The sequence below is a fragment of the Castor canadensis genome, chromosome 15, assembly GCF_047511655.1.
Source record: "Castor canadensis chromosome 15, mCasCan1.hap1v2, whole genome shotgun sequence".
NCBI lineage: Eukaryota > Metazoa > Chordata > Mammalia > Rodentia > Castoridae > Castor > Castor canadensis.
In genome coordinates, this window is record NC_133400.1 from 56,576,037 (window position 1) to 56,601,659 (window position 25,623).

A 25,623-nucleotide genomic window follows, 5' to 3' on the forward strand; every position below is an offset into this window, starting at 1 on the left:
GAATGACATTGTCCTTCTGAATCTTAGGTAGCATTTTTCACACATCCTCAGACCTCCCTAAGTCCATAAAATGTTGAACTAGGATGTTATTCACCTATTCACACGGCAATGGAATTGCAGGGAGGTAGGAAAGCTGTGTCCCTCAAATGGCATTTCGATATCCGGGGTTCTCTTTAGCTAGGCTAGCTGCTCCTCATCACAGTGGCTCAGCCACCACTTGGGAAGGAGGCACAAACTCAAGAAAAAGCGGTCAGGAGCGGCGGGGCTTGCAAGGACTGCGGGTGGGAGGAGGAGCTACTGTGTTCTGCTGAAGAGATGACCTTCAAGTCTGAAATGCCTGTTCCTTTCGCAGCCTATCAGTAGAAGCCTCTTAGAAAACATCCACAGCGACCCTAGTGGGCGGTGCTGCTCCCCAGGCCTTCGAGGGAGGTGGAGCCCCAGGAGGCTCCTGCCTAGCCTGGACGTGGGACCTGAGCTCGCTCTGTGCTCCTTGTTCAGCGCCCACCGTGGTGCAACCCCGTGGTTGGCTCCTGGTTGTTCTTAGCAGTGGCAGTGGTCGCTGCCTCCTTGTCTCCGGGTTGGGGAAAAACGGCCAGAGCCTGTGAGCCTCCAGCGCACCAAGGCTGCCCAGAGCAGTAAACGGAGCTCGGGGCACTGCTCCGCCCATCAAAGCACCTAGCTTGGTGCATGGCGGGGTTGGCTCTCCTCGCTGCTCTGCCCGCCGGCGAAGGGGCCATGGTCCCCGGAGGAGCCTCTGTCCACTCAAGGCACGTGGCTCTGGAGACCATGGAGGCATTGAGGCCGCACAATGCAGGGAGGTGTGGGGCGGGGTCACGCGCGGGCCGGGATTGTAGGTGTCCGGACGTGGGGGAGAAAGGAAGGAGGCGGCTGCTGCAGGCGCGACCTTGGGGACCCCGCCCGACTCTGGGGACCTTGGGGGAGCGAGGGCGGGAGGACCTGCAGGTGAAGGGGAAACTGCGGAGTTGTCAGTCAGGCTCCCAAGCAAGAAGGCTCCGCTGCTAAGCCATGGTAAACAGATTTTTTCCCCTAAACAGATCGGTCTCTTTCCTTGGGTCGTGTTAATTAATATTTTCCTGGAGTCTGGGTCTTAGCAGGGCGACATACACATTGACGTTATTTATTTGTATTTTTAAATTTAAAGTAGCCTTCAATGTGAACTTGTTTGGGGGCCCTAAGTGACAAACAGTGTGACTCACCTTTGGGCTGAAGTGGGGCGGAAGGGTGAGAGAGGAATGAGGGGGAGGAAGGTTCTTGAGGAATGCCTGTGCAGGTTTGCAAGGACTATGGGGGTGGGACCTTGTTCTCACTCTGCCATGGATGGGAGTAAAATTGCTATTTTTTTTTTTCTGTTTCTGATCTTTACCAACAGCATTGAAATAAAAAAGCCTCTCTAAAAGCAACATACTTTAGGTTTTAGATATGGTAATCATGCCAGTAATCCATAGCAGAAAAGCCCTAGGCAATTCAATACACAACTTGATGTACTTGCAAACAAGTACCTTGAATTGTGGTTACCTTTTCTTTGACTTCCTTAATATACCATTTACTCTCACGTTAATTGATGAAGGTCACAAAGTTTTAGCAGTAATGGTACAGTGATGGCCTTTCTCCCTGTCCAGATCCACTTGGTTCTACAAGACAGGATTTCCATTTAGGTCTGTTAATGGAGAAACTTACAGCACTGTGTCAGTTTTAGTTTGCTACCCTCCTACCTCTTGAGGGAGGTTGTGCACAGCATACCCATTTTATAGGGACACCAACTGAAAATTCTGGAGATGAAAGGAATCACACCCCAGTCACTTGACTCCTACTCTGGATTTCATCTGAGATCTGGGTTAGGTTCTCACCATCAAGCAAGCTTCTGTATAATGAGTACAGGAGTCAGAGATGGTTATTTTCAAGTAAAGAAATACTGTGTGTTAGGTTTCTTTTTCTTCCTAAATTGCTAAACTAGTTTAAATTTCTCCAGAAAGGTAATTTTCCACATTGGCAAAAGAAAACAAACAAAACTTGGTGGTGCTATGTGAGTTTCTTTAAAATTGAGGGCTGGAGTCTTTCCAAATTAGAGAACGTTTATGTTTGCAGGCAGTGGATTTCAGTTCTGTTTTTGAGTTGAAATAGTTAATGTGTGTAAGGAAAACACAAAGTGGTCAATTTTGGTTAAGACTCATGACTTTGAATAAATCATTAATGTATATCTATAGAAGAACTGAAAATGCAACACTGTCCAGCAAGAGAGTTTAGGGGTCAGTGTGCAGCAGGCCCAGAGGGACACTTGGGGATAACCTCTTAAAGATATGAAGGCGAAGAGAACTCCAGAGAATTGTTAGTTTTTTTTTTTCTTTTTTCTCCTTTTTACATTTACTTACTTTGTATACATGGGAATTGAGCCCAGGATAAAAAGGATTATGCAGTTGGAGTTGTGGCCCATGATTGATCAACTTCTATGTCAGTACTTTAAAAAACATTGTTTTTCCTAATATAGTTTATCATTTAGCCTCTGACGAATCAGTGTGAACTTGGCACTTTGAGTTTAGCTTAATTCCTAGTGAGGCTTACAGAGTATACAGATATCCCTTCCTGTCTTCTGGGATTTGGGTCCAAGATACCCCCAGATATCAAAGTCCAGGGACATATGCTCAAGTCCCTATATAAAATAGGAGAGCATTTGCATACAACCTAGAAGCACATCTTCCTTGTACTTTACTGAAATCACATAGATTACATAGTAGTGCACAGCACAATGTAAATGCTATGTAAATAGTCATTATACTGTATTGGTTAGGAAATAACAATTAAAAATTGTCCTTACACATTTACTACACAGCCCACCCCCCCACTGAATGCTTAAGATCTCCAGTTGATTGAATCCTTGGTTGTGGAAACCTGTGGGTACTGAGCGTCATTTGTACTTTTTAAACATTTTTTTATTTATTTGGTGGGTCTGGATTGTACTTTTGTATGTGGTGTAATCAGATTACAGATTACGCATTTCCTCAGGTTTGGAAGAGAAGGTGCTCATGGGCTGCAAATATTGAGGAAACAAAGTAATTTATTAATTTATTGTCACTTAAAGTAGGACAAAAACCTTTACATTTTAGATTTTTCAAAGTAGTATCATTTCACCTTTCACATTAATCTTAGCATGGAAAATTTAGACCGGTGGTTCTTAAACTCTGTCCTGACCCCCACCTCACCTGAGGGACTTGTTAAACTCAGTGGCTTGCCCTCTCTCCCACTGTCTGATTCAGGTCTGAGATGCTTGCCCTTCTTGTAAGTTCTCAAGCAGTGATGGTCTGCTGGTCCAGGGCCCATACTTTGAAAAACATTGAATGGATTCAGTGAGGATACAAGTGTCATTGTTAACACAGAGTTTGATGTTTGAAAGATGTTCATTTGAATTCTTCCCTGCAACTTAGGTTTCTGGCCATAGCAAATTTGTTAACCTCACTTTTTCATCTCCAAAGTAGAAATAATATAGTATTCTGTTATTGTTAGAATCAAATGAAGTTATATAATGGTGCCTTATCAGGTGTACGTTCAATAAGTGTTGACTTTCAGTCATAAAAATTAATTAGTATGTGGAATAAGTAGACTTCTGAATTTTATGAAATGGAAGGAAGAACTTTAAGGATAGAAAACTTTATATTCATCCTAATATCCTGACATTGTGCTAGGAAAGCAATATACAAATATTCAGTTAGTAATTTTACAGAAACTAGAAACTCTTTTTGTGGTACTGGGGCTTGAACTCAGGGCCTTCATCTTGAGCCACTTCTGCAGCCCTATTTTTGTGAAAGATTTTTTTGAAATAGGGTCTCATGAACTGTTTGCCTAGGCTGGCTTTGAACTGTGATCCTCCTGATCTCTGCCTCCTGAGTAGCTAGGATTACAGGTATGAGCCACTGGTGCCTGGCTCAAAGATAATTTTTAAAGATATACAATATTCACATTGATGCTGTCTTTCCCTTCCTCCAAGGTTGAATTCTTTAGTCACAGTATGTTGGATTCTCCCAAGAATCCTTGAGGTCCACAGTTTGTATATCAGGGTTTTAAGGTTGCTCATGGGAACTACAGAAATTACCTAAAAGTCATCATTCAAAGTCACCTGGGGTACTTTGGTGACATTGTGTTCAGTGACCTTGAATGCAGTTCTTAGAGCTCTCTTCCCTCAGTTTGCTGAATTCCTGATTAATTTTCAGTCTGCAGATCTCTGAGGAACCCCCTCTCTTTGTGGATTCTCTAAAAAGTAGAACCTCTCTCTTCATAACTCTCTGTAACAATCACTTGTTTTTATTTCCTTCATAACAGTTATCATGCTCTTAATTTTGTTTATTTTTAATTGTTTTCTTCACCATGTTGTAAACCTCATGAAGGCAAGGATCTGATCTTTGCTACTGGGACCCCAGAGTGACGCACAATGTGTGAGGACCGAATAGCTACTGGTTCATTGAAGGGTATATGCTATGGACAGCCCTTCCTCCCCTCCCTTCCCAAGACAGGTGCTCAGTTAATGCTGAGTTCATGGCACACTGTGGTTATTGCCACACAGTCTCTAACTTTATTGTGTCGTCTCCTTCCTTAACTGTCCCCAGTCACTTCTCCTTTGTCCCCATAGGACCCTCATTCCCAAATATATGTAGTTTCACCAAGTCCTGCTAGATATTATTCAGAATTCCCATCCTAGTTTCCACTGTGGCCAGCTGTTATTTCCTGGATTCTTGGTGGCACTTGATACTTTCTGACTTCATAATTTAGGTAGAAGCTTCAGGCAGAACCAGGCAGACCACAATGTGATGTTATTGTTCTTATTCACATTTTTCTGATTATTAACACAGCTGAGTATCCTATTATATGCCTATTAGCTGTGTGGGTTCCCCCTTTTATGATTTGGACATTCATATATTCTTTGCCTCTTTTCCAATTAGGTGTTCGTATCCTTTTGCTGCTTTTCTGCCCCAGTTGATAGAAGCTTTTTTTTTTGGTATATTCTAGATGTTAAATCTTGTTGAATTTTAGATGTTTTAAATACCTTTTCCTTGGGGTTCAGGCTCTACTGCTGAAAAGAAATATTTTACCTGTCAAGTTTTTCTTTTGAATCTTATATTGAACATAATTTTTAATTTTTCTGTCTTGATTAGCAAATACATCTTCATTCCTATTTAACAAAGATATGTTTATACATGTATTTTATTCTTATTTCAAGCTAATTTTTCTCAACTCTTGTACTAAATAATGTAGTGCTGTGCTGTGACCTCTATCATGTATCAAGTAACACACTCTTCATTCCCACCCCCATACCCCCCACCTATTTTCACATTTTCTGCATTGTTCTGATCAACTTCTGTGTTCCTGTTTTATTCCACAGTGGGTTTGTTTTTTGTTTTTTATTACATTGTATGTATGTTGGTGGATAGGTAGGTAGGTTGAAAGGGAGGAAGGAAGGAAGCAAGGAAGGGAGGGAGGGAGAGAGAGAGGGAAGGAAGAATAGAGCAGGCATACAGTAATGTTTCCTTTTTATTTGTTTCTGTCCTCAGGTGTAGGCTTCTGACTGTTGCTGAACTGATTCTCTGACTGGTAAAAAGTGGAATGCAAGATGAATAAGTAAGTGTCCTCCTTGTTCTATTCCATCTCCTGTTGTCCTGGGAGTAATGGTAAAAGTACAGACATGATCCAGGTGTGGTGGTGCGTATCTGTAATCCTGGCACTCAGGAGGCAGAAGGGACGACATAAGCCTGGGCTACAAAATGGAACACTGTAAAAAAAAAAAAAGAAGTGAAAAGAAAAGACCACCTAAGTTGCTGCCCTATTCAATTGCCTCATTTCACTTCTTGTAACAGTACTAATAATGCTTGGGGATAATTTGGCCAGAGTGCAGACTTGAATTATTTTCTGATCTGATGATGAGAATGTCTTATAAGTAAGATATTGGGAAGAAGAAAAATTTATAGAGGTGTCTTTGGAGGAAGGGAGTTTGCCTTTGGTTTTAAGCCCCTGTTGACTGTCTGATATAAATGGTTATTAAATGACTGTGGATTTCTTAAAAGATCACATGCTGTGCATTTCAGAAATAATTAAACACTCAGGGGCTAACTGAGAAGTTTATTCCTTCAAAAAAAAGGGAGCCACTGTCTAGTACAAGTCTCTTTAGGTGCCTGGCTTTGGAAGGACTTGTTGTGGTCACGGGTCATGATTGGGGGTGAGAGGGAAGACAGTGGATTTATCCACAGGAATCCTCTTTAGTAGCATCCTGCTTCTCTAATCTTCCTCTTAGCTTCCTCAGGAGATACTGAGGCAGCTGCCCTTTCCTAGATGTTGCCACTGGAGAACTTGTCTGTCATTAAGGGCCAACCTGTAGATTAACTTCTGGAGAGCAAACCAGAATTTATCTCTGCTAATGACACTATTCTATTTCAAGAACTATGTTAGGAATCCAAAATAGAAATTGACTGCTTGTGAAGAAAGGAGCCTTACCTTGTTCCTCTTGGAAGTACTCAGGCAGGATATATTAGATGTGGTTCATATGATATTTTCATTATGCAAGAAAATTGCATCCCCTTAAAACATTTTTTGTAACATTTCAGAAATACTGTATATAAGCATCATAACAAATTTTAATTACCTGTTAAAAAATTACAGTTGCACCTATTTATCCAGTGCAAAGTGATTTTTTGAATTCAATGTAGAATGATGAAGCCAACCAACTCACCCATCCCCTCAACATTTGAGGTTGCAGGACAAATACAGTGTTAAGTGTTCATTAGCATAAATGACATAGTGCATGCTGTTTGCTTTTTTTGATAATACCTAGCCATATTGATAAAAAGGCCATATGACATTTTTAATTCTAATTTTTTGTTTGCAGTTGCTTTCTTTATGTACCCGACTATTAATATAAATACATCATTATTTCCTTAACATGTTAATAAATGTCCTTACATGTATTTATGACTTAAATAAGTTAGAAATTTAAAAATTGATGCTTCCAATAAGTTGGAAGCCTAATGTTTGGCTGAACTTTCCATATGCATCTTGGTAGAGAGTCTCAATAGTCCATCTCCAAAATAAGCTGCAAAGATACTGCAGTGGGTGTGAGTTAGTCTGCAAGGGACTTGGGTAGGTGGAGGGGAGTTCGTCACCTGACTAACATACACAGAAATGCTGTTACTCAGACTGGCCTGGAACTTCATGTTCACATGCCTCAGAATTCTAAGTGTTGGGATTACAGATGTGTACTGCCATGCAATTAGGTTTTAAAACATAATTTGTAGCCATCATGGTGAATTTAGGAGCACCTCAGCCTTCCAGGTGAAGGCTACATTCAAACTCCATTTCTATTGGTTAACACTAAATGGCCTTGAAATTGTAATTGTTTTTAAGACTCAGTTTCTACAAAGACTATTTGAAGTAGCCTAAATACTAGCATTAAGGCTTTGAATCAGAGAATATCCTTCTGAAACTGTAGCTAGCGCAGTGGAGTTAGGGCTATTATAACTAATCATATCATATCTTCTTGATATCTTTACATAGATTTCATTGTTCCCCATATTGTGCTGCTCTCAGACTAAATTCAGTCTTAATGTCTAAACACCCTAATCTTGTCACATCAGTCTCTTTGGTCTTTTATTCCTCTCCTATAAAACCAAACCTGTGCATGGCATATGCTTCTGTAAATATAAATCCAGTTTCTCTCATTTGCAGTGTCTTTTTGTTCTATTTTGCATGTTTTAATTTTTATTCTTGTAGTGCTGGAGATTGACTCCAGGGCCTTGCATACACTAAGCATGTGTCCTACCCCTGAGATAACCTCCCAGCCCCCTGCAGGGTCTTTTGTTTTGCTTCTGTTCTACTCCTCATTTAGTAATCCAAGTTACTCCCCCCTTTTCTCTTTGTATTTTTGTAGCACTAACTTACAGTGATATAGTCTTTTGCTTGTTTTATTTAGCACCATTTTGCTAGCTTTCTGCTTTATATATAAAATCTCTTTTGCTCATCTTAACTTCCAGTCCCTTCAGAGCTGGCCCTCTACTTTGGATTAGCTTTGTAGCCTAACCACTGTTGACTATTCACTAATACCTCACTGAAGCTTGCTAACTTGGTAACACCTATGCTTGGGGTAAAAAGGATATGATAGTCTTTTTGGTCAGGTGTATGTAACAAGACTGAGTATTCATAATTACTCATTGTGTGTCTTCTATGTGGAAGGTACTCCAAGAAGTATACTGATGAATAAAATAGACAAGCTTTGTGCTTGCACACACATACACACACAAACACACACACACACACACATACACACACACACAATTTGTAACTTAAAGATTTCTTTGTAAAATTGACCTATAACCAGGGAGTGGGAGACAGATAATAGCATATCCATAGTGAAATGGAAGTTGTTCTGATGTTACAGAACAGTGGCTTGGACTACCAGATGTAGGGAGGCTTTGTTTGGGAAGTATAAGAACATGGCTGGACATGGTGATTGGCTAGATGTGAAACAAAAGGGAGACAGGACTCAGCAGAGACCATAAACAGCTGACCTGGGCATCTGGTTATGTGGTCATGCCATTCACAGAGGGTAGCTGGCACATGAAGTGAAGGTGACACTTGACGATCTGATAGAAATGAATAATGTAACATTATTGGAGTAGTGTTTCATGGGGTACATGAGAAAGGACAAAACACACAGCTCTCCTTTGAGAAGGAGTCCTTCTTGAGGACAGCTGCCCCAAACTACACTCCTGGTACCTGTAATCCTATAAATTTCAATATACTTAAGTCATCTGATTGGACACAGGGACATATAATTGCCATAAGGATAGATGGAAAGAGCCTTGATCCCGGGCTCTAAAGCACCTCAAATTAGTAACTGTTAGCCATGAGCAATCCTCATACCAAGTTTTTCACTCCTTTTATGAGGAGATGAAGAATGAATTTTCCATCTCTGCCAAAGCTAAAAACTTGTTCCTCTCACTGGCTGAGTATATAGCCCAGACACTGAATGTCACTTCATGCTATGTTTGTGGAGGGACCAACATGGGTCTTGGTGCTATCACACTTCTATATATATGCTCAACTGTATCATCAGACTGCAGGCTGTTGTTAAAATTATAACTAATAAAACAGCCAAAGCTCTCAATTTGCTGACAAAACAAAGCACTACGATGTTCAATGCCATCTTTCAGAACCATTTGGCTTTGGACTGTTCACTGACTTCTGAGAAAGAAGTTTATAAAAAGTTTAACCTAAGCAACTGCTGCTTACAGACTGATTAAAAAAAATCATGAAAACAAATCACAGACAAAATGATTACCTGTGTCTCCGTCCAGACTTGGAGAGGATGGAATCCCATTGAACTGTTTGGAGGATGGTTTTCTGCCTTAGGTAGATTCAAAACTCTGACAGAGACAATAGGACTAATCCTAGGAACATGCTTAATATTGCATGGTCTAGCTACCTTGGTGCTACAGTCTATCAAGACTATTATGGAGAACATTATAAAAAGGAAAGCAGTTACACATGTAATGATGCTATGGAAATACAAACCCCTAGATCAAGATGATGATGCTTTTTGACCCTGGGTGGGTCCTAGCATCAAAGGGGGAATAATGTAGCAGGAAAGGCTGGGAGGGCAGGAAAAAAATAGACAATCTGTGTTCTGACAATGAGATGGGGAGGGGATGGAAAAGCAGAGAGATAAAACTTAAAGAATTGGAACATGAAGGTCACATAGCACTGGGAAAATAGCCAATAAAGTCACATACAGCCACAGGTAAGTTAAGCTTTGCTTTCTGCTTCTGTAAACTGCTTGCAAGGGTATATAAGGTGAGACCTCTTTGTTCTTGGGGCTCAGCCTTTGGACACGAGTCTGCTGGGTCTAGGCTACCATAATAAAATGTTGCTTCCTGCTGATCTGCCTCAACGTCCCGTATCTCAGCTTGTAATTTCCTGTAACAGTACTAATGAAACTCTCCTTCATGTGTTAAATTTTCATCAATGAAAACTGTCTTTAATAATGTCAGTATTTGATGGTTCTGATATCTGGATTACATTTGAATTTGTTTCTATTGTCTGTTTTTTAATTGATTCTGTCTCTTGATGTCTAGTACTTTCTAAAATCAACAATTGGGTATTCTATAAAAAAAGCACAGCTGCTCAGTTGATATCTTCCTCCATAGGCTTTCTTTGCCTTCTGATCTGTTGTTAAAATAGTAACAGACATTAACTTCCCTGAGCTAGTGATCTGATTGAGTCTGTACTTCAGTCCTCATAAAGTCTACCTTGTTTTAAGTCTTCCTTTTCCTAGGGATGGAGTGTTCAGACATCTCAACTGTGTGTCATCCTTCAGGGATCACGCTTGGAATCTGGTGAGATTTACTAGCATCCCTCTATCTTGTTGGGCCTTGAACTCCAATTTTTGACTTCCCAGCATCTCACTTGTCAACCTGTATCTCAGCTCAGTTTCTCTGTCCCTTACAAGTCTCCTCCTGCTCAATATCTTTGCTCTGTGGTTTGCTTTGCTTCTCTAATGAAACTCTGACCACACTGAGAAAAGCAGCATGTGTGACTGGGTCTCCAAACCTCTGCCTTCCTCATGTTCTTTTCATTTCCCCCTGGTGCTGGGGATTAAATGCAGGGCCTCATGCTAGGCAAATTCTCTACCAATAAGCTACATCCCAGCCCTTTTTATTATTTTTTTTGAGATAGAGTCTCACTGTGTAGCCTCAGTTTTCACAGTTTTGGGATTGTAGGGGTGCACCTCATGCTCAGATCCTCTCCTTTCTAAGAGCTGTCTTGTTTACCTCCTTAGCTTCTCCTTCTCACAGCTGGCTTGTGAATTAAGGAATGTAGTGGGAGAGGCAGTGTAGAATGTCCACTGCATTTCCAGCTGTTTCCCTTTTTCTTCTTGATCCAGGCCATTCAGGTACTGCTTTGAGATCTTTTAAACAAATTTCTTTAAAAAAACGTTAACCAGATGTTCAGATATGCTTTTTCTTGTCCTCCATCATCGTAACTATCATAGTCACCTAGTGTTATGCATTAAGTTGAATATAAATTAATCCTGTCAATTTTCTTAATTGTTGCATTTTTGCATGTTTGGATTTGAAGTTAACAGTTAGCCAAAGTCTGATCTTGGAATTTTATTTTATTTTATTTATTTATTTATTTTTTGTTTCTGAGGCTTTGCGGATGAGTGGCAGACCAGGACCTCAGACCTGGCTTGTCTCATTTTTTTTTTTCATTTTTCTTTTATTATTCATATGTGCATACAAGGCTTGGTTCATTTCTCCCCCCTGCCCCCACCCCCTCCCTTACCACCCACTCCACCCCCTCCCGCTCCCCCCCCCAATACCCAGCAGAAACTATTTTGCCTTTATCTCTAATTTTGTTGTAGAGAGAGTATAAGCAATAATAGGAAGGAACAAGGGGTTTTGCTGGTTGAGATAAGGATAGCTATACAGGGCATTGACTCACATTGACTTCCTGTGCGTGGGTGTTACCTTCTAGGTTAATTCTTTTTGATCTAACCTTTTTTCTAGTTCCTGGTCCCCTTTTCCTATTGGCCTCAGTTGCTTTAAGGTATCTGCTTTAGTTTCTCTGCATTAAGGGCAACAAATGCTAGCTAGTTTTTTAGGTGTCTTACCTATCCTCACCCCTCCCTTGTGTGCTCTCGCTTTTATCATGTGCTCATAGTCCAATCCCCTTGTTGTGTTTGCCCTTGATCTAATGTCCACATATGAGGGAGAACATACGATTTTTGGTCTTTTGGGCCAGGCTAACCTCACTCAGAATGATGTTCTCCAATTCCATCCATTTACCAGCGAATGATAATATTTCGTTCTTCTTCATGGCTGCATAAAATTTGATCTTGGAATTTTATAATTATACATTATATGAAGTAGAAAATGTGCATTTCTAAAAGCAAAAAATTGAACCTAATTAAGTTAATTTAAGGGGACCATAAGCATTAAAGCTCTAGGAAGTAATTTTCCCAGATACACTTTATTCCATATTAACATAATTTTGTAATGCACCACTTCTCTAGAATTTTATTACATTATATGAAATTAATCTCTGAAATTAATTTTAAATTAATTTTATCTCTTCTTGTTCTGTTTATTGAGTAATCTATTTTTGTATGGTATTATTATTTTACACATTCTTAAAATGATGGTAACCTAAAAGTATTGTGGCAAATTCATACTCAGAAACAACAAACCGTTTTAAAGTATCTCACATTTTAAATTGTTTAAATTGAAGATATTTATTTCTTCCCCATAATAATAACAAGCTTTTACATTAAAACCAGAAAGCAATGGACTAAAAAACAAACACAGAAGTGTACAATTAAGTTTGTCATTAATTTCTATAATAAAAGATCTCACATCTGAACTTAAGTACCTTGACAATTCTCTTTTAAATGGAAGTGCCTAATTTGCATGGAATATTATATAAAGTAAGGCATCCTGGAGACAATTCTGATACCTCAAAACACAGTGTACATCTTATGATGCACAAGGCTTTTAATTTTTAAAAGGACTACAAGGGCAAAATAAGAATCAAAATTTTACCCAGGGACCTGTGGCTCACCTGTTTAATCCTAGCTACTCAGGACACAGAAATCACATCTTCAAGTCAGCCTGGTCAAACAGTTTGTGACACCCTATCTCAAAAACACCAAATACACCTCTGGGAAGGGGGAGGACATATGGAAAGGGTATAGGAGGGTGAATGTAGTGGAAATATTACATACTCATGTATGAAAATGGAAAATTGAGATCTGTTGAAACTATTCCAGTAATGGTGTAAGGGAGAGTAAAGAAGAATAAGGCGGGGCTGTATTCAACTATGATATATTATAAGAACTTTTGTAAAGGTTGCAATGTACTCCAAGTACAACAGTAATATGATAATAAAAAAAGAAAATACCCAGTGCAAAACATGGCTGGTGGAGTGACTCAAGTGTTCGAGCACCTAGCAAGCAAGAGGTCCTGAGTTCAAGCCCCAGTACAGCCAAAGAAAAAAAAAGGAATGGAAATTCTTTTGTTAGTTCAGTTGTAAGTCGAGTTGAGTTACAAAGCTAGTTATAAGGTCATACAATTATTGAACCCAAATGCATTATGGAATTCAGAATTGCTTAATTTGCCAGCATGCCAACTTTAGGGACCAGTGGAGACAGAAAATTTTTTAATGTTTTTCTTCTAAAAAGTATTCAATGACAAATCAGATTACATGTAAGCAGCTCTTATCTAGGAGATGATCAGATCACAAGAAATTTCATTTCAGATGAATCAACACAAATTAGCAACTAAGATTTATTGATGGCATTCCCTAGAATCCTGGAAGACAGGTGATCAGAGGAACAATGTGGAAATACCAATGTTCTACTGAAGTTTGGAATATTCATTGTGACACTGTGGGTAATCTTGTGAGGGAGTCCTTTGACCTAGGTAACCTAAACAATTGCCCTGCAAGGGACTGTGGCAGTTTTTGAAATTTATATGGCTCTTGAGAACCACTTCCATGGGTCAGGCTGACTTTGCTCAATCAAGACTAGCCAAGTGTGGTTACCTGCATGGCCTTAGGTTAAATGTGGATTTGGTTGTTCATTTATTCACTTAGCAAACATTTAAAGAGTGTCTCTGTGCCAGGCATGCTAGACAGAACTATTGTTTATCTTTGTTCTGAAGGAAAGTATAGTTTAATGGAGGAGGAATATAACTCAATATAAATATATTAAGTAGAGTGATACAAGTAGGCCTTGAGATGGTGATTGAATGTGGGTCATAGCTGCCATTAGATTTTAAAAGGTGTATGTGATTTTTCTCTGCTTTTAGTTACATGATATTTGAATAAATACTAATTGGGAAATAAAAAAGGTTATGAAGAAGACAGGTATGGTAGGGCCCACCTGTAATTTCAGCACTGGAGAAAGTGAGGCAGAAATACTACAAGTTCAAGGCTAGCTAGAGTTATGTCTGGACACTTATCTCAACAAAACCAAGGGCTGGGGAATATATCTCAGTAGCAGAGCACAAGACCACAATAAAAGTACAAAGAACATAGTCTGAAAACACAGTACTATTTCATACCCCAACTAACCTCCACATCCCACTTCTCATTCATTTGCTTCTTTAAACCAGTGTCTTATTGAAGTATTTTATTTTGATGTATTATTGTATTTTAATTAATTAGTTAAATTTCGGCAATATTGTGGTTTGAACTCAGCACACTTGATCCCATTCTCCAGATCTTTTCACTTAAGTTATTTTTCAGGTAGACTTTCCCACTTTTGTACTGGGTCTGGCCTGAACTACCAGTTTCTGAATGTACACTACCCAGGTAGCTGGGATTACAGGTGTTACCACCATGCTGGGCCTTGATGGCCATTTTAGGTTCTCCCTCCTAATTTTTCCTTCATCAATGATACTTGATAACTTTTCTTCTATGTATATATATTTGTGCATATATATGAATGATGTATATTGTGAAAATTCCTGAAAGTAGAATCCTTGCTGAAGTGTATCTAGCTAGGGATATTGGCCTATTATTGAAATCTTAGAATTACTAGGCCTTCTTTTTAAGCTAACTATATGTGGGGAAGCCTGAAGGCATTTGCAGTTGGTAGTAGGCTGGAAGACCATAATCTTTAAGGTTTAGCTGCAGCGTCTTCCAAGGTCTGTCTTATGGAAAGTCTTCCAGGATAGCTGCCTTTGACCTTGGGTTTTCTTTAGCTTCTTGCATCAGCCCCTCAATGCCTCTGCCTGCCCCTTGAGCCACCACTGCCATCATGTCATCCCTATCTATACATACCCTCTCTAAATTGCTCCATGTTCCAAAATGTTCTTTTGTGTAGTATCCTGTTGGCCTGCTAGGCACAGTTCTGACTGATTGTTAGAGCAAGGACAATTAACCATGTACACTTCTGCACAGTAATATTTTAGGGCATTTCATGAACTTCAAAAGATGAAGCCTATGGAGTGAGAGCTCACTAATTATGAAAGAAGTAAAATGCTTATACTTGGATGTTGTATTTCTTACCTCTTCCCTCTGCTCTCTACAAACATTTTAGGATAGTAAGGATGGCTACTAGAAGTATTCACGGTTGTTCAGCCCATACGTATGAGTACACGCCTATAACTGAAAGTTCTGTTGAGCTCAGAGATTGGAATTTTGTATGTTTTTTAGATGCAACAAGAAAATATTTCAATAATAAAATTGTGAAGGTGAGCTCCTATCCCTTTTTTGTACCTTTCCTAAAAGTACCCTGTACTATATTAGAGAGAGTCAAACAACTTACATAAAGAGGCAGAACCAGTGGGTCATGCATATAATCTTAGCTACTTGGGAGACTGACAGGAAGGTTTGTGGTTCCAGGTCAGTCTGGGAAAAAAATATCGTGAGACCCCATCTCAATGGATAATAGTTGATTTTGGTGGTGCACACCTGTCATTCCAGTAATAGAGGGAAGCTTAATAGGAAGATGGCTCTCCAGGTCAGTGTGGCAAAAAGTGATACACTATCTCCAAAATAACCAGTGCAAAAAGACAGGGGACATTGCTCAAGCTGTAGAGTGTCCACATAGCAAGTGTCAAGACCTGAGCTCAAACTCCAGTACCACAAACCTAGATATCAAAATGGGCCAAATGCTAAACATTCAACAATTTTCATGTCATTATACTTGCATGAAGGATTAGAAATTACTGGATAAATTCATTTCTTGTGTGCAGCTTCCTTCTTGCTTGCCATTATATATTAGTTTTCACAGTGATAGAATGGGGAGCTTCAGTAGTTTTCCCCTGACTTTAATTTTTTGCAGGTTTCCTTATTGCTTAAATTCAGCCATCCTCACTCAGGTCATCATTTGATTGTGTGTGTGTCTGGGCAGGCCAAATTGCTTTCCGGCCAGCCTTTCTCCATAAATGAGCAAGATGGCAAGTTTCTCCTTATTTTCCTCTCAGCCATATCTATCACTGGAATTGTGAGACCTATCTAGACTACAGGGAGCACAATTTCTCAGTTAACTATAATTTACCCGTTTTCACTTTGAGATGAATTTGTTGTGTGGTTATTTGCATAGTACTTTTTATTTGTACTTAGGGTAGTCCTATCAGGTAGTTGTATGATTAGTCTTTCTTTTTATTTACTATTTTAAGCTTTGTAAATCCTCAAATACTTGATGTTAATAAAGATAAGGTTGATTAATTGGCTCAGGATGACACCATTATGTTTTATTTATTTAATTTTTGCTGAGACTGGGGCTTGAAATCAGGGCTTCATGCATGCAAAGCAGGTGCTCTACTTCTTGAGCCACATATTCAGCCCCTAAATTCTGTTTTATTGATTACGTTTGCCATATCTTTGAAAAATTCATACCTGATAGCCACCCATAATCCATGAGACACTTAGAAAATTAGTATGATTTTCAGAGCTTGTAAGACTGATTTTTTTCTTAGAAATCTTTGCTAATTCATGAAATCAATAGTTTTAGCAATGTTCTCAAGTGTTGTAGACATTGTCACATTTTGCTAATCTAATGAGATTATAGTGCAATTGAAGATAATTCACATAGAATTAGATAAAGCAAAAGTATCTCTTTTTAATAATTGGGAAATGTTATCTATAGAATCAAGGAGAAACAATTACTTGATTTACTTTGTGTAATGTGTGTAACTTCAGGAAGATAATTTTTCCATTGTGAATCTCAATATAGGCCTATCATGTGGTAAGAAATTCTTCATGGTATTTGCAGGTCTCTTTGATGTTGATGAAGTGAGAGCACAATTTTATTATTTTCATCTTTCTGATTAATCCAAATTTTGACTCTGGCTCTGTTTTTAGGATGCATAGATTCAAAGTCTTCACTTCACACAGGTTATTTTTCTCTAGTGCATTTATCTGGGCAATCACACAAGCACTCCCAGCACTGTTTAAAACTGTAATTGTAATCTTATCACCCCAGAGCATTTGTGGATGACAACTCCACTTAACATATCATTAATTTTTCTCTTGCCAGCTTATCAAAATTAAAAGCTATTCTAATTATTAAAGAAGTACATATGAATCCTGACTCTGTGGCTCAAATCTGCAATTCCAGCTACTAAAGAGATGGGGATCAGAAGTATCAAGATTCAAGTTCAGCCTGGCCAAAAAGTTCAGCAGACCTCACTTCAACCAATAAAAGCTGGGATTGATGATGAGTGTGTGTCATCTCAACAGTGGTGCCATGGTCACGATCCAAGCCAGACACAAATATGAGACTCTACTCAAAAATTTACTAAAGCAAAAAGGGCTGGGGCATGGCTCCAGTATTACAGCCCCTGCCTGGCAATATGATGCCCTGAGTTCAAACTCCAGCACTGCCAGAAATGTAGATGAAAAGAGACATTTTCTAGGAACTCCCCAACAAACTTGCAGACATGTTGTGAGTGTGTTATGTTGCCCAACATGTGTGTCAGAAATGGAAGCTGTTTTTGTAGAGATGATTGTTGAAAGATGTTACTTAAATAGGTTCAAATTCCAATCGGTTTTTCCACTAGCAAGAACTGATTTTGCTAAGTTGAGGGAAAAATTTTTATCTGGTTGTCTTTTAGTACCTTGTTTTGATGTTAGATATTGGTTTATGTCTTGTCTTTTTTTTTTTTGTATTGAACAAAAGAGTGATGAGTGACTGGACATGGATTGTTAGAAATGGGGCTTTGACAGGAGATTTTTTGCATGACACTCCATGTCAGCTTCACATATTACCATCTGGCTTGAGTAGCCACTGATTTTTAATATTTCACAGAAAGCTGGAACACCTCCTATGTGCCCTGGTGTTTCTGTTCTAATTCAGTTCCCTCTCTCCTAGTTTTCAGATAAAGAAGAAATCTAACCATGATTATAGCTTATACAAGGGAATGCTTTGCTTTTGAATGTCTAAAAGGAGTGAGCGCAATTGCAGAATGAAGTATGGACTCTCAGATTCAAAACTGTGGAAGAGGAATTGGTTTAAGATTGTAAAATCTAGATATGTTTATTTGATATTTCCTGTTATACCTCTGCTCTAGTATTATGCACTCCCATAGGAGTTTAATACTTATTTTGTAACTATAAGCAATACATAAGTTAAGTCACAAAATGAAGTGATGTTTAATATGTGGTCACTTAATTATCACTCCACTTTTCTGATCCTGTGAACTCAAACCTAAAAGCGGCTTAGGAAAATTGATAGAAGGCCAAAAGTGAAACAAATAGCCAAAGCTTAAATAAAGAAGTGGCTAGAGGATGTGGGGAAAAAGGAACCCTCTTACACTGTTGGTGGGAATGTACACTAGTACAACTACTCTGGAAAAAAATTTGGAGGCTACTTAAAAAGCTAGACATCGATCTACCATTTGATCCAGCAATACCACTCTTGGGGATATACCCAAAAGACTGTGACACAGGTTACTCCAGAGGCACCTGCATACCCATGTTTATTGCAGCACTATTCACAATAGCCAAGTTATGGAAACAGCCAAGATGCCCCACCACTGACGAATGGATTAAGAAAATGTGGTATCTATACACAATGGAATTCTATGCAGCCATGAAGAAGAACGAAATGTTATCATTCGCTGGTAAATGGATGGAATTGGAAAACATCATTCTGAGTGAGGTTAGCCTGGCCCAAAAGACCAAATATCGTATGTTCTCCCTCATATGTGGACATTAGATCAAGGGCAAACACAACAAGGGGATTGGACTTTGAGCACATGATAAAAGTGAGAGCACACAAGGGAGGGTGAGGATAGGTAAGACCCCTAAAAAACTAGCTAGCATTTGTTGCCCTTAAAGCAGAGAAACTAAAGCAGATACCTTAAAGCAACTGAGGCCAATAGGAAAAGGGGAACAGGTACTAGAGAAAAGGTTAGATCAAAAAGAATTAACCTAGAAGATAACAACCACACGGGAAATCAATGTGAGTCAATGCCCCATATAGCTATCCTTATCTCAACCAGCAAAAACCCTTATTCCTTCTTATTATTGCTTATACTCTCTCTACAACAAAATTAGAAATAAGGGCAAAATAGTTTCTGCTGGGTATTGAGGGGGGGAGAGGGAGGGGGTGGAGTGGGTGGTAAGGGAGGGGGTGGGGGCAGGGGGGAGAAATGAACCAAGCCTTGTATGCACATATGAATAATAAAAGAAAAATGAAAAAAATGCAAAAAAAAAAAAAAAGAAGTGGCTAGGAATAGGGACCTCACTTGTAGGAGCAGGTATATTGAAGCCAGAATATTTGCGCATTAAGAGATGCAATGGCCCAGCGGATTCAGGTAGGTAGGACATTCAGGGAGATGTCAGTGTGATTTTTGAAAAGAAACAAACCAGAATGTTCAGAGGGCCAGGTTTCATTTTAAGAAATGCAATCTTTACTCTGAAAGTGCTGGTGAACCATCAGCTTATTCTCTGTAGAGCAGTCCTGTGTTCATGCAGCTATGTTAGAAAGACAGTGCAGTGTGGGTTGGAGGGGGGTGGTCCACACTTGGTAATTTTGCTCACTAAAACCCTTGGGAGATGAAGCACATAACTCTTAAGTATGAGACAGACACTGGCAGATGAGAAATTTTTATTTTTAAAAACCTTTTAGCACAAAATGTTAAGAGAAAAATAGAGGAAGAATGGTACAACTAATACTGATGTGCCTAACTTAGATCCACCAATTTATAACATTTTCCATATGCATGCTTGTATTCTTTTTCTCTGCTGAAGTACTTTTTTTTTTTTTTTAGCAAATTGCAGTTATCACTACATTCCTAAGAACTTTACCAGGCTTCTCTCTAAATAAAAACATCAGAAGAGTGATAATTAGGTGGAAAAAAATCAAGAAAGTTGGGATTTGGGGGAATAGATAATGGGTTCTCTTAGGTCCAAATAAAAGAACCATATATTTGTATTTACTACTTTTTACTATTATCAACTTGTGGTTATGTGCTATTTCTTTTCCATAATTTTTTTGAGGCTTTCAGAAAATGAATGTATAGCAAATGCTCTTAAATTTTAAATCAAGGCTGGGCACAGTGGGTCAAACCTATAATCCCAGCTACATGAGAGGCAAACATTGAGAGGATTGTGGTCTAGGACAGCTGAGTGATAAAGCAAGACCCTATGTCAAAATAACCAAAGCAAAAAATGCTGAAGGTGTGGTTCAAGTGGTAAAGTGCTTGTCTAGGATGTACGAGTCCTAGTTTTGGAGTTCAACCCACATTGCGGGGAGTTGAGGACAAAACAAAACAAACAAAAAGTTAAGTCAAAACTTGGATGAAAAAAATGCTCACCATCCCTGGTCATAAAGGAAATACCAATCAAAACCATTCTAAGATTCCACCTCACTCTGGTTAGAATTGCTACCATCAAGAACCCCACCAACAACAAATGTTGGAGAGGATGCTAGGAAAAAGGAATCTTCATTCACTGCTGGTGGGAATGTAATCTAGTACAATCACTATGGAAAATAATTTGGAGGTTTCTTAAAAAACTAAATATAGATCTGCCATATGATTCAGCAATACTACTCCTAGTGACATACCCAAAGGAATGTGACTCAGGTTATTACAAAGGCAACTGCACACCCATGTTTATTGCAGCACTATTCACAATAGCCAAGTTATGGAAACAGCCAAGATTCCCCACTATCAATGAACAGATGTTTTTAAATGTGGTATTTATACAACATGGAATTTTATTTAGCCACAAAGAAGAATAAAATTTTGTCATTTGCAATTAAATGGATGGAACTGGAGAATATCATCTTAAGCGAAGTTGTTCAGGCCCAGAAGGCCAAAAATCACTTCCTCATATGTGAATTATAGACCTAAAAACAAATACAGTAATATTATTGCACATGGGTCACAAACTAAGAGGAGACTGTGCATGGGAGGAGTAGGGAAAGGGATGGAAACCTGAAACTTGAATGTAATTGATATGGTCACTGTATAAAAGTAAATATAGTAATCTTAAACTGGCAGAGGCCACTGTGGGAAGGGGAGTAGGAAGTAGGGAGAGATTTGGTAGAGATGAACAAGTATGGGTTGTAATACACATATGCTGGTAACAACACTAGCAATTTCTCTGTACAGTTATCTTTATCTAAAGCTAGCAAAATGCTGTTTTTTTCATAATTCTTATGTTTTCTTTTCAACAAAGTCAGTGAATCAGAGGGCAGAACAGGTTCTGCATGGAAGTGGGGGGGGGAGAAAGGTGGGGGCAAGGGGGAGAACGGTGGGGGCAAGGTGGTCAAGATAATATATGCACTTATAAGTAAATGTAAAAACGATAAAAATAAAATTTATTTAAAAAATTGGAACTTTTTTGATTAGAAAACAATATCCAAAAAAAAAATGCACAAAAGTTGAAGAGGTCATTTCTTTTCCTAAAACAGTGGCCCATGACAGACTTCTCTGTGGAAGGAGGGAAGTACCAGGCCCTTTAATTATGCCAGAGCCCAGAGGAGTGGAAGTTGGTGTGGGAAGCAGATGCGTTAGCACAGTGTGATGTACAGAGAGAGCAGCAGGCTAGCCAAGTGGAGCAAGTGTGGGACACTTACTATAGGATAAGGGACAGTGGCCCAGATGCTAGCCTTTCTATGTCTTTAGTGAAGAGAATTTTCCCACCATACTTTTGACCCATAGTTTTCAATTAAGAGAAATGATTAGCAGTCTTCTTCCCTTGAGCAGCTGAACTAGGAAGGGGATGAACAGAGCCATAGAATAAATGAAAATACTTAAACTATCCAATAAAATACATAATGTTATCATAGTTACAGTTGGCAGCAGTTCTAATAATTTACTCATTCTTTTTCCATAATTAACTCTGCATCAACACAATTGCAATTAATTCTTTACTGCTGTTCTTAAGGTGAAAATACAATTAATTTTGGTATTTTGACATAGTATTTCACAAATAAGAATTAACTTGGAAAGTTTAATTTTTGATAGCTCCAATATAGGGCCTAAGGAGACTGAGAAAACTAGACAATTCACATCATATATGTTGTTATATTAGTAAACACATAAGATCATGTTTATTAATATCCAGATGTTCCCAGTAGGCTACATTTTTAGAATTACTGGTTGAATTTCACAATATTAATTTGTTTCCAGGAAATAATGTAAATGTTTAGGGTAAATGATTTTTGTTATTTAAAAGACATCCTTTTAGAGAGATTCCTAGCATTGAAATCTCTCTGTATAGCTGTCCTTATCTCAACTAGCAAGAATACTATGTCTTTCTCATTATTGCTTATTTCTACTCTTCAACAGAACTGGAGAAAAGCACAGAACAGGTTCTGCCTGGAGGAGAGGGGGGAAGGGGAGAGAGGGTGGGGGTGGAGGCAGGAGGGAGCAATGATCCAAACAATGTATGCATGTGTGAATAAATGAATAATAAAATAAATAAATAAAAAATATTTTTCTTTTAAAAAAAATTTAAAAATCGTTTTAATTTTTGCCATTTAGTAGTTATTGGCTAAATTGTGGTTGGAAAGCAGACAATTATAATGACAAATGTTATTTCTTGTCTCTACTATATGTCGTCTCTGTTAGTGGGATGTTCTGCTCCATGTCAGGGACTTGGGCTGATAGAGGGGCCATTATCAGACAGTAGTTTTATTACTATTATTATTAGACAGTTTAGAAAGAGGCAGAGGTAGATCCCACATTAGTTCATTTTTGTTACTTATACAAAACATCTATTTATTTTTAAAATCATTGTTGTACTGGGGGTACATCGTGACAATTACAAAGTTCTTAAAATATATCATAGCTGAGTTAATTCCTTCCATAATTCCCTTTTATTTCCCCTACCCCATTCCTGGAATATTTTCAACAGCCTCATTTTTCACTTTTCACACAAGAGTACATAATATTTCCACCGTATTTACCCTCCGATACCCTTTCCTTATATCTACTCCCCACCCTATTGGTTCTTAATTGCAGTCTCCCTGAACGTGACAAACATAGGTTTGAATGATAGCATTCACAGAGGTTCATGAGAGGGCAACCAATGGCAAGGGGAGAGTGACATATAATTCTTCCCTGTGCTCACAAGGGAGAAGTTACAGAAATGATTTTGAATAGCACCATAGTTAAACACAATTAGAAGAATTTCCAAATTTCACGAACATGATCAAGTTTGCTACATTTTGTACTTTGGCATACTGACAGACTTCTTTGTAATTGATGGTGATGGCTGAAATCATTTATTATATCCCAAATTTATAGTATCATAACCTGTTATCAGTCTCCACAGGGTTTGTGAGTTTAAATACTACAGTGATTTATGTGAGTTTCAGAATTCCCATGCATACTGTGTGGTAATGAATGGCTTCTGTGTATTAAATTAATTTGCCTATTGTAGAATTAAGATTTCCCATCTTTGAAAGCTACTCTGTAGATTCCTGGGCAACATTTGCGGCTACTATGATTTTGTAGTTATTTCCTTATTTGTCTTCAAAGTGTTGTGCTAATTTTTTTTTAAATATGGCAAAAATCACATAACATGTATACAGCTCAGTAGTGTTAAGTATATTCATATTGTCATGCAATAGATCTGCAGAACATTCTCATTTAAAAAGCTAACTCTCTATATGCATTAAACATTTCAAACTCCCACAGCCTCTGGAAGCCACTATTCCACTTTCTATGATTTTGACTCCTTTGGATTTTTACTGTATGTAGAGCCATACAGTATTTTTATTTTGGTGATTGGCTTATTTCTTCTTCTTGGAGTCTAAATCATATTTCATTATATGTATACACTATATTGTGTTCATTTGTCTTAGACATTTATTTTGCTTCTAACCTTTGGCCATTGTACGTTGGAGTGTGCATGGTTTTATGAAGCTGGTTGCCAGTCAAAGGAAGGAAGGCATAACACAAGGTGCCAGAGGAGCAACTAGAGGATGTGGATATGAAGTGGACACTTTTATTTGCAAATAAGCTTGAAAACTACAGCAAAGATATTAAGGGAAAGGTAAAGCTAATGTTTGAGAATCTTGTGTGTTTCTCCCATCCAAGTATTAAGCAGACTAATAAGCTTAGACTCTGAGAGTAGATTAAATCAGGTGTTTTCAGAATGGCATGGTTTTAGATGTGTGTGTTTCTTTTTGCCATCACAGTAAGTATGTGAGAATCTCTCCCTAATAGTCTAGTGGCAAGGATAAGTAAAGGAGGCATAAACATTGATTTCATCTGACAATAGAGAGGACTGATTGAGGAAGTATACAGTGGAGGTAAGGGATGCATTGCAAGGTGTGATGAGTACTGAATTTGTGCTTCTCATATTGGAATCCTTTTGAACTGTGGGATTAGGCAAGATTGCTTAAAGTTCAGTGTCCTCATCTGTACCAATGCTTATAAAATAGAATTTTATGAGGAATAGATGGAATAATACATGGTGAATTTAAACCTAGGGTCTGGAAAAGTGCACTGAATTTATGATCAATATCACTAACATGAGTGTTACATGTATTTTAAATTATTTTATGTGGTTCCTAAGGTCTCCTAGCTTGTAACTTGTTCCTACAGTAAGTGATAGACTCACATTGGTAAAGTAAGATCTGCTTCTAACCAAAGTGTGAATTCATTTCATCTTGGGACCTGTAAAACTAGGTTACAGGAAGTGAGAAATGAAAAGTGATGAAAATGGGATTGATGAGTCCTAATAGAAGTTGTCACCTGATGATTACCTGTCAGTCTTGGTCCATTCCATTTAATCTTATTCTGTTCAGTAGTTTGGCCAAAGTCATGCTGTCAGTTTGGCAGAAAATGAATATGATCCTGATTCTCACTGATTTTAGACTCTGTGCTTTCATTAGTAGGCTTCACTGTCTCCACATAAGTAAAATAATGAAGTGCTTTTATTGAGAAGGGAAAGAGAGGTTTGGGGAGGTCGGAGTTAGCCACACACTGATGTTTTTCTAAGTAGGGCCTATATTAGTACCTCTTGTGTTGTTATAACAAAATATCCCAAGATTGGGTACTTTATAAAGTACAGAGATTCATTTAGCTCACAGCGTTGGAGGTAGAAAGTCCAAGATCAAGGCATCCCCATCTGTGCAGCCTCTGGTCATGGCCCCTTGACTTAAATCAGAACATGATGAGGAAGTGGGAAGGAAAACAGTTGTGTGCCAAAGATGCCAAGCACATGCGATAGCCTGGCTATATAACACCTGTCTGTGTGCAGTAACTCACTACAGCAGACCATCAGAGAAAGGCTGTGGTGTCCACCTGTAATCCCAGAATTTGGAACACTGAGGCAGGAGGATCATGAGTTTGAGACTAGTCTGGTCTGCATGGCAAGACCCTCTATGAAAAGAAGAAAAACAATTAAAAAAAGAGTCCCACTTAGTCCAACCTCTGAAACTTCTGTATCTCACAATGCCAAAGTGCGGTCCAAGCTTCCAGCACATGAACATTTGGGGAGCATGCTCAAAACACATTCAAAACATAGCAGGACTACTATGCAGTGCTTAGTGAATAAAACTTGTAAGATATACCTTAATTATTAAAAAAATCATTAAAAGTTTGCTTTCTCCACTAGTAAGGAGTAAGGAAATGTCAGTGGAATTTTGAGATGGAT

General features: G+C 38.6%; 1 long non-coding RNA gene across 1 annotated transcript in view; it reads left to right on the forward strand.

The window, feature by feature from the left end:
* Positions 1-335: 335 nt before the first annotated feature.
* LOC141417276 (uncharacterized) overlaps positions 336-25,623 on the forward strand; it is a 39,981-nt gene continuing 14,693 nt past the window's right edge. Inside the window, exons 1-2 of the long non-coding RNA XR_012441810.1 lie at positions 336-767; positions 5,559-5,625. This is a non-coding gene — a long non-coding RNA (uncharacterized lncRNA). The remainder of the gene's footprint in view (positions 768-5,558; positions 5,626-25,623) is intronic.